General features: G+C 48.5%; 1 long non-coding RNA gene across 4 annotated transcripts; it reads right to left on the bottom strand.

Annotated features, from left to right (window-relative positions):
* Positions 1–252: 252 nt before the first annotated feature.
* Positions 253–5,246, bottom strand: LOC109294883. Of its 4 annotated transcripts, XR_002096641.1 has the most exons (4): positions 5,089–5,246; positions 4,692–4,844; positions 1,938–2,018; positions 253–785 (listed from the first exon to the last, which is right to left on the bottom strand). It is a non-coding gene; the product is annotated as an uncharacterized LOC109294883 (long non-coding RNA). The 4 variants fall into 4 exon arrangements; XR_002096639.1 differs by having other exon boundaries at positions 253–2,018; XR_002096640.1 differs by having other exon boundaries at positions 253–2,015.
* Between the last annotated feature and the right edge of the window lie 3,245 nt (positions 5,247–8,491).

Below are 8,491 nucleotides of genomic sequence, written 5' to 3'. Positions count from 1 at the left end.
GGGGGGGGGGGGGGGGGGGGGGGAATTCACCCCTGTGCAGAGGGCTTAGGCATCACTTAATCTGTATTTTGAGGAATAATTAGGACTTAAATAGTACTTGGGCTTCACGCTAGCCACATGCACATGGATGAGATTCTGTAGGAGGCAGAGATATGACTTATCCCTGACTGCTACTCTGGGAAATACCCGCTCAAGTCAAAGTCCAGGAGTTGAACAGAAATTCCACCTTCTCTTGATACCAAATGAAATCAGTGGCAGTCAATCAGGTTGCTGCATTTATTCACAAATCTGGGAAAAAGAATAAAATGGTGACCAATCAGAAGCTGATTTATTTTGGAGAGGGGATAGTAACTCCCTGTAGGCTTATCTGTGAGCCTACCCAAGGGCAGCATGTCAACGGCCTATGAGCAAATGCCACGCTGTGGTGAGCATTCAGCAGATCAAGGGCCTGATCTTGAAAGATGCTGAGTACCCGTAACTCCTAGTGAAGTCAATGGAAGCTGCTCAGTGTCTCTCAGGCTCGGGTGTGGCAATGCCAATCGTCCCAGAGGTTCAGACAGCGAGAGAGCTGCTTTGCTATAGACTGGAGCTGTTTCAACCTCTGATGCTGGAATCCGCCACTGCTTCCCTTCCAACCTACCTCCTATATAAACAGGCTCCAAACTGGGCTGCTGGAACATGTTGGAAACGGCCCAGTCGCACATAATGGGGATGGAGCGCTTAGCCTCAAGCTGCCTTAGAAGAGGCTGGCCCTTCATGGAGAGATTTCCAGCGGCTCTTCCAGGCTGTAAATTAAACCAACAGCTTTTCCTATAGAACAGACCACAGGGGTGGTGGAAAAAACAGCATGGCCTTATTGCTGCAATTTCCTTTGGTTTACATCCCTGTCCCAGCTGAGTCTGGTGGTGCCCACTGTACCCAACTTGTTTTTTATTACAGTGGCTTAAGGAGAGACGGGGACTGGGCAGGCAGGTGGGGAGGGCGGGAAATGCTTGGTGCAAATTATATTTTGAGCTGTTGTGCTTTGCCTCTTTGGCAGATAATAAATCTCTCTAGCTGTGCTCCGCCATATAGGATTTGTCATTAAATGCAATTAAACAAACGCTGCAGGTGTCCTTGATCAGGCCTGAAGCAGCCCATTCACAACCGCAATGTTATTATCATCCTGACAACAAAACACCAGATATTTCCTGAGCAGCTCTGATCGATGAGATTGCCTGACGTGGAACCATGGGGAGGGGAGAGGACAGGGTGGTGGGGACCTGTTCTTTAGAGTTATTGATGGAAAAGTCAAAAAGCTGCTCAGCAATCAGAGAGTGGTGGAAGAACAATGCGGAGGATGTGGCAGGGGGGCTTGGGGGACAACAGACAAATGCACCTGATGGATCGCACGGCCTCAGTGGTCCGGGAGAGGGAGGGATGGGTGAAGACCCCGGCCAGGAACTCAGGAGACGTAGTGTCCAAATCTGGGCTGCATCACAGATTTCTGATGTAGTCCCAGACAAGTTCCAGGAGGGTCTGTTTTTATCCCCCCACAAGAGCCCAACTCCCAAATCAAGTGGCCAAATGGTCCAAAGAGCCATGTGTGCTGGGGCTGAGCCCCTTTGAAGGATGTGGCCCTTATATCTGCCAAAGCTTTCATCTGTCTAATCTGCTGAGTCTAAAACTTCCTGGGGCAGGGGCCTTCTCTTATTACAGGACCACAGAAAATAGGGCCGGAGGGCCCAGAATTGGCTTCCTGGTTCACCCCCCTACCTCACGATATGAGAAACCATTCCTGACAGATTTGTTCAACCTGCTCCTAACACCCCCCCAGTGGTGGAGATACCTCAGTCTCCAGATGTAATCTATTCCAGCGTTTAACCACCCTAATATGCAGGAAATGTCTAATCTACATCTCCGCATCTGCAGTTTAAACCCATTACTTCTTGTCCTACCTCCAGTGGACAACCAATTACAGGTCTCTGCGGTGCCCAGCATAACACGGCCTTAACCTCAGGGAGGGCCTCTCGGTGCTGCTGTAACACAAAGAATAACACAGTTACTCCGGATTTATACCAATATAAGGGAGAGGTTCAAAACTAAAGCCACGGGGGCTTCTCAACCATTTTGATGCCTGCTCGCAGCCTGGTCTCACAAATGCTCAAGTCCCACAGCAGACAAGTGTTTGCATGGCTGGGCCCTAAGTGGAAGATCTTTGGTTGCAGGGTAACTACCTTGCTTGTTCCTCTCTGCACCCCAATGCTGACTGCAGATGCTGCATCCTGTTCTGTGCCCTGCACCCAAGTCTAATCATGAATTAAGGTTGAGTCCACTAAAGTCTATTGCATCCCCCCAGGGTGAGGGCCACATAGGGACAGAATCAGGCTCTCACTCTTCTGCTGGGCTGGATTGACTCACTCAAGTGCTGTCAGCCCAGAGCAGCTCCTTCTACTGCAGCATCCTTGCTTTTCCATAGCTTCCATGGAGCGTGAAAGTTAGCTCAGTGCATACCCGACCCCGTTCCTCCTCTCTCCAAAGCCCCTGGTCCTCCATGCTGGCCGAAGAAGGGCAGATGAGCACAGCCACTGTTTCTAGCTCCTCGCTCTTTCTGTCTTTCCCTATCAACTGCATGGCTCCCAGGCTCTGGAGCTGCTAATGGGCAGTGATCCATTTGAGGAAGGGGAACAGGTCAGTGAAAATCCCACCCCTGTAGTAGCATTGCCTCCACACAGGGCTGGCAAAAACCTACTGAACAGTCATGTAGCTTGTGGACAGACAAGAGTTGTACTGTTTTGGGGGAATTTATCCCAGTTCAGCTGAATCTGGTGCAACCATTGTGTCTGTGCTCCTATTTCTCTCATGGGAAGCTAAGCCCACCTTCACTTATGGTGCGATAGGAGCAAGCAATGGATCACTTGCAAGTAGTAGCTGCCATTCTCATTTAAAGCAGTATAACTGTTCATCCATCCACGCCCTTAATATTCCCAAAAGCATTTGCTTTAGCTGCATGTAGCTACTGTTGCAGTTTCATCCAACCAATGCACCTTCACCAAGTTTTCAACCCAGACACTGGTGGGGAGCAGGATGAGGAGAGACAGGGGGCCAGCGCTGGCAGAAAATGAATGTGACAGTGTCATCACAGAAAGGCTCACGTGCTGTGACAGGCTGGGAACAGGAATAATGTTGCATGGCTTCACCGAACAATCCCAGCTAACTCCCCCGGTGTGAAGGTCAGGGACTCACAGGGGACTGTCTGCCATCAAAGCCAGTGAGACAGAAACATCTGCAAAAACCAGTCAAATTATTCTGCTTGAGTCACTTGCTCAGATCAGCCTCAGGGTGCTCAGAGGATAATCCCTCCCTCCAGTCTCAGGGAATCCCAGTCTGGCCCAGTTTCTTGCTGGAACACGTGAAGGGTTGCAGTGATGGAAGATCACTTGCATTGCTAGAAACATAAACCCACCACCACTGAGCCACTCATACAAGTCTGGTCTGGTCTTCAGCCTCCACGTGGAGGAGACAGAAGTTCAGACATGAAGATTGTGTGCTACCAATCCATCCAAGACAAGCTTCAGGGCCCTAACAATATCAGCAGATGGAGGGCATGCTTGAGGCTGCGGCAATGTAACTAGGGCTTTCGGACCTCGCTTTGTTCCTGCCACCAGTGCCTGCTCGCTGAAGGCGGCAAAACCCCCTGCAATATTTTTTAGCTTCTTGGTAGCTGAGACAATCCTGATTTCTATGCTGCAGTTGCTTCTTTTTCTTACCCTCCACCCCCATGCACATTTCCCACTGCCATCCTGTGTGTCCTTCTCCAGATTCACCACTGTGGCCCAGTCTGCTGTTCTGTGGGATAAGCTGCGCTCTGGACTTTGCTCTCTGCTGGCATCAATCATCACAGCCCCACTGAAGTCAGTAGAGCTCCAAGCAATTTAAGCCAGCATTGCATTTGGCCCTAAAGGCCTTCTTGACATTTTCAATTGGAAAAGTGAAGTCAATTTATGGGGCACGAGTCTATCCCCAAGTATGGAAAACAGGGTTGGCACCCTTCTTGTCCATCTCTGGGCTTCTTTGGGATCATCCATTGGCTGTCTAGGTTTTGTTCTCATTTAAGCCTGTGTAAGTCCACAATAACTTTGATGTTGTCAGCCAAGCTGAGCGGAGCATGCCCCTTTGTGTGTCTGCTTCACAGAGAGACAAAGCAGAGGACAAGAACCTGCTTGTTGCAACTGCAAGGCTGAGGAGCCCAGCAGTTGTTAATAAGTGCCATTGGGATGGATCCACAGCTGGGCCTAAACCAGCATGGCTCAGCCTCGCTCAATATGAGCTTCAGGAGAGCAAGGCTGATTTCCACCCAGCTGAGTAGCTGGTGTGCATGAGAGGAGCCCCTGGCATTTCCATCGGTGGGTGTGAGCATGCCGGAGAAGCTGGACATGCGAGAAGGGGCATGAGGGTGTGTTGGGGGCAGGAGAGGAAACAGAACCAGTCCAGACACAAGTATTTCCCGTTCTCCCCTCTGCTTCTCATACGAGTGCCTTCCCCTCTCCATCTCTCTCTTTCCAATAGTCCCCTTCCCTCCCTCCCCAGGTCCCCTCTCTCCCCACTTCTGCTGCCCACCCCCTTGCACACCTTTTCCCCCCACACACTCCTCTCTAAACAGGTGAAGTTGCCACTCAATAGACTTTAATTACCACTTGAAGGGCTCTCACCAGGGTGTGTTGGGAGGGCAGAGATGAATTTTCCTGAGGCCGAGGCTTGTTGGAGCTTTGTAGTCAGATTGCAGCAATGCTGTCAAAAGATTTAGCCAGTCTCTTTGGAGGAGCTGCCCCCTTTTCTCCTCTCTGCTTACAGAGGAAGCAAACCTGAAAATAAAACAAACCCAGCATTAGTCACGCTCACTGTCAGGAAGGCGATCTGGGCCAGAGAAAATATAAAGCCTAGTTTTCAAGCTAGGAGTCTAACCAAGCTTCTCACTCATTATTTCAGCTCATAAATGAGGCCCAATATTCAGAAGTGCGGAGAACTCAGCAGCTCCCCTGGCATCTGTTGCAGGAGCTAGTGGTGGGATTTAAAATAAATAATAAAGGGGCTTGGAAATGACTTTACCTGCTGTTTTGCATTGTGCTCTTTCCATCGCATCTCAGTGGAGAAAGACACCAAGAAGGTGTCCTGCAGGGATCCTGGAGGATTCCTTTGGACTCAGCATGTCTGCTGCTTCATCTCTTCAGAAAAGCCCACCTATTTGGCAGTAATTCTCCATATGTTTACCTAGTAGCAGAACATCGTTTTCATTATTAATACTCATTCTTTTGCAAGACAGACAAGATGCTGCCCTGCTGTTTTCATGATTTGTGTCAACCTCTTCTTGGATTTCTAAGACTGTGTACAAAGCATGAGTATAGGAGGACATATGCATACCTGTGTGTGTGCGTGTGTGCACACATGCGCACGCGCATTCATGTGCACATGCATACACACACATGCACACACACACACGTATTTTAAGAACTGTGTCTTAATGGGCAATTTCAAAAAGTAAACTCGTCGCCTGAGGTTGGATTGAAAATGAGAGTTTGGGTAAAAAACCGAAGCTGGGGAAAAAAAATTGTTTCGGGTCAAGCAAAGCAGCCTTTAGTTTTGATAGGGTTAAAATGTTTAGTTTACTTTGGATCTGGACTATTTTTAACTCTGTAAAAAAAAGCATTGAAACAAATAAGTCATTTGGAACTGAGACACTGAAAAAAAAAAGAAGTTTCTTTTTGAAGACTTTGAAAAGGAAGGTTTCCATTTTATTAGAATGTTTTTAGGGTTTTTTTGCCCTCCTCCTAGAATGAACCATTCAGCAAAATGGATGCCAACCAGTGACCTATTTCGGTGTTGCCGATTCTGCCTGTTTTTGTGCGTGAAATGCCATCCAGTTTCTAACAAAAGGCCATTAGGAGTGAAAAGTGCAGCAGCGCTGCACTCCTAAAGGGTCGAAGCTCACTGGTCCAGCTACCCACTTTGGAACAGCTGCCCTTGCATTGTTGCCCACAGAAGTGGGACTGGGCACACTCGCACTTGAGCCAGTGCGAGTCCGCGGCAACTGGGCACCTACAGTCCTTGCGCCTTTGTGCTGCCATGAGCATCCACATGGCTGGGCACAGCCTCCTGCCTGGGACCTCAGTGGCTTGTGCAAAGCGTCCGTGCAACAGGGTACAGCCAGCTTTGGGCTCTCGTGTACACACTATTGTCCCTAGTACCCAGCCCAATCTACTCTGGGCACTATCTTATATGTTAGTAGCCAGCTCACTAAGCTGTATTCCCAGCTTGTATGTCCCAGGTGTTAGTATTCACTCATGCTTTCCCTGGGTTTTCCCACTGTTTTAGTGAACTGGAATTTTGGATGTTTAATTGATTTTTTTAATTAAATTACACACACACATGCCATTTCATTTTGGTCCCCCTGAAATGTTTTGCTTGGTCCTGTTCATTTTGGTTTTGTTTTTTCAAACGCTTTAACAAGCCCTTTGAATTTTAGGACAGATTTTTTTTTTTTGAATGATAAATGCTGCTCTAAAATGAAATGCCCAACACTTTTATTTAGAAAACATTGAAATAAAAGTGCTTTGATGCTTTCAAATTGTCCCTCCCCCTTTTTAGGGGGGATTTCATCACCAAATTGAACTGGATTTTCTAGATAATTTTGCTCTCCCCCCTTACCCCACTTCACCAGTGAGTAAATTTAATCCACATCTTGCCCAGTGGACAGGTCTCTAGGCCTAGAAAGCCCCCATTCAATTCACCTTCTTCTCTGTTTTTTAGAAACAAGCCTTCCACTTCATCTGGGAGCATATTCCTAAATAGTCAATAAAAGGCTATTAAGTAATCGACAGATGTTTTAATTAATATACATCAACTCCTAGAGTCCAATGCAATGCTTGTAAGGTTCCTATGGCACCGTCTCGCCTGAATTGCTCACAGCCACACATACCTCATGTCTGCGACACACCAGCCCATCCCTTAGTAACTGTTTATAAACTAATTATGAATGTATCCTTAATAGACAGTACAACCAAGCCCCCGCCCGGCTAGATCCTCTCTGTGCCCACCCCTGTTACCGGAGCCTGGACACTGCCAAAGGAATCTGATCGAATACATTGTTTTGGGAATATGCATCTTTAATTAGCAGCACAAAATCCAGCTCCCCTTGTTGCAGTCAGGCTTGGAGTAGAAACCTTTTCTACCCGCTTGAGATCTGCTCTGGGGCTCTGGCACCAGCCCTGGGGACTCTCCCATCTTGAATCAGCCCCTTGCTCTTCCTCAGGGACCCTCTAGTCTCTGGTTTGACCTGTCCCAAGATCCTGCTGTTCCTTCTCCTCCACACTCCCCTCCACAGCCAAACCCCGCGGCTCCTTCGCCCTCTTTAGCACCCATTCCCATCCCCGCTTTCCTTCCAGTCCTCTGTGCTCATCTCTTCCTGCCTCTGCAAGCGTCTTCCTTTCACCCCCATTTTTTAAAAACACTTATCCTCATCTCCTGCTCTTCCCCACCTCTTGCGGACTTGCCTCCCCAGGCCCAGCTCCCACGGTTGCCCCTGCCGTTCTGTGCTGGAGGAGGCTGTGCATTGATCACATCTCAAGCCTAGCTCTCTCCCTTCCCAAGGCGCCAATGGAAATGTCACCCGTGAGATAATCATCATGTTGCTCATGTCCCTTAATTGCTCTCAAAGTGCACGCTGTGGCTGCGAAGCCTCTTTGAAAGGCAGGTTTTGGCCTTTGGCACGTTATTGATGGGCTGCTGATAGGCTCCTTTGTTGAGGAGCAATTTTGTCCCTTTTCCAGTACATTTTTTTTTTTTTATTTTAAAGACATCCCTTTGAGAGAGTAGATTTTAAAAACAGAGCTTTGAATGAACAGACTCCAGGTTAGCTCCTAAGAAACAGTGGCCTCCGTAGGGGCCGTGAAGGACAAGCATCTGTCAGGATCAGGCCCACGGTGTTTAATACAAGACTACACACCCCCAAAAAAATCAAAGATGGAGGCAGGCGGCTGCTTCGATCACTATAGTCTTTGTCCCCCTTGCTCCCACATAGTCCCTTTAGTGAATGAGTAGTTGACTTGCGTGGGCACTAAGGCACATGGTTGACATAGCCCAAGGGTCACAAGATCAAGGCTATAGCAGAAGTGCTCACGGGCCTGTCAGATCGCAATGAATCTATGAATCCTGCTGAATACCTTGTCACGAGGACGTGGGAAAGGAAAGGACGCGTCTTGTCAGTCATGAGATGTCTCCGAGTGCTCAAGAAAACGGGCTGATAAACAAGTAAGAGAAGGCTGGGAGTCGAGCTGTGCGGAAACCTGCATGTAGCTCTTCAATAAAGACTGCCCGTTTAAAGTGGGCTATGATTTCCCATGTCACCGCGTGCCCTCCACCATCTCACAGGCCAACCAAGGGTGTATTATTTTCTTCCTGTTCTCCCATGTGCCACTGAAAGGGAGTACGTGAGAACACAGTGAAACACCCTGCC

The sequence above is a fragment of the Gavialis gangeticus genome, unplaced genomic scaffold (genome assembly GCF_001723915.1).
Source record: "Gavialis gangeticus isolate Ggan-Ray unplaced genomic scaffold, GavGan_comp1, whole genome shotgun sequence".
NCBI lineage: Eukaryota > Metazoa > Chordata > Crocodylia > Gavialidae > Gavialis > Gavialis gangeticus.
This window is presented reverse-complemented; position numbering and strand designations above follow the sequence as displayed.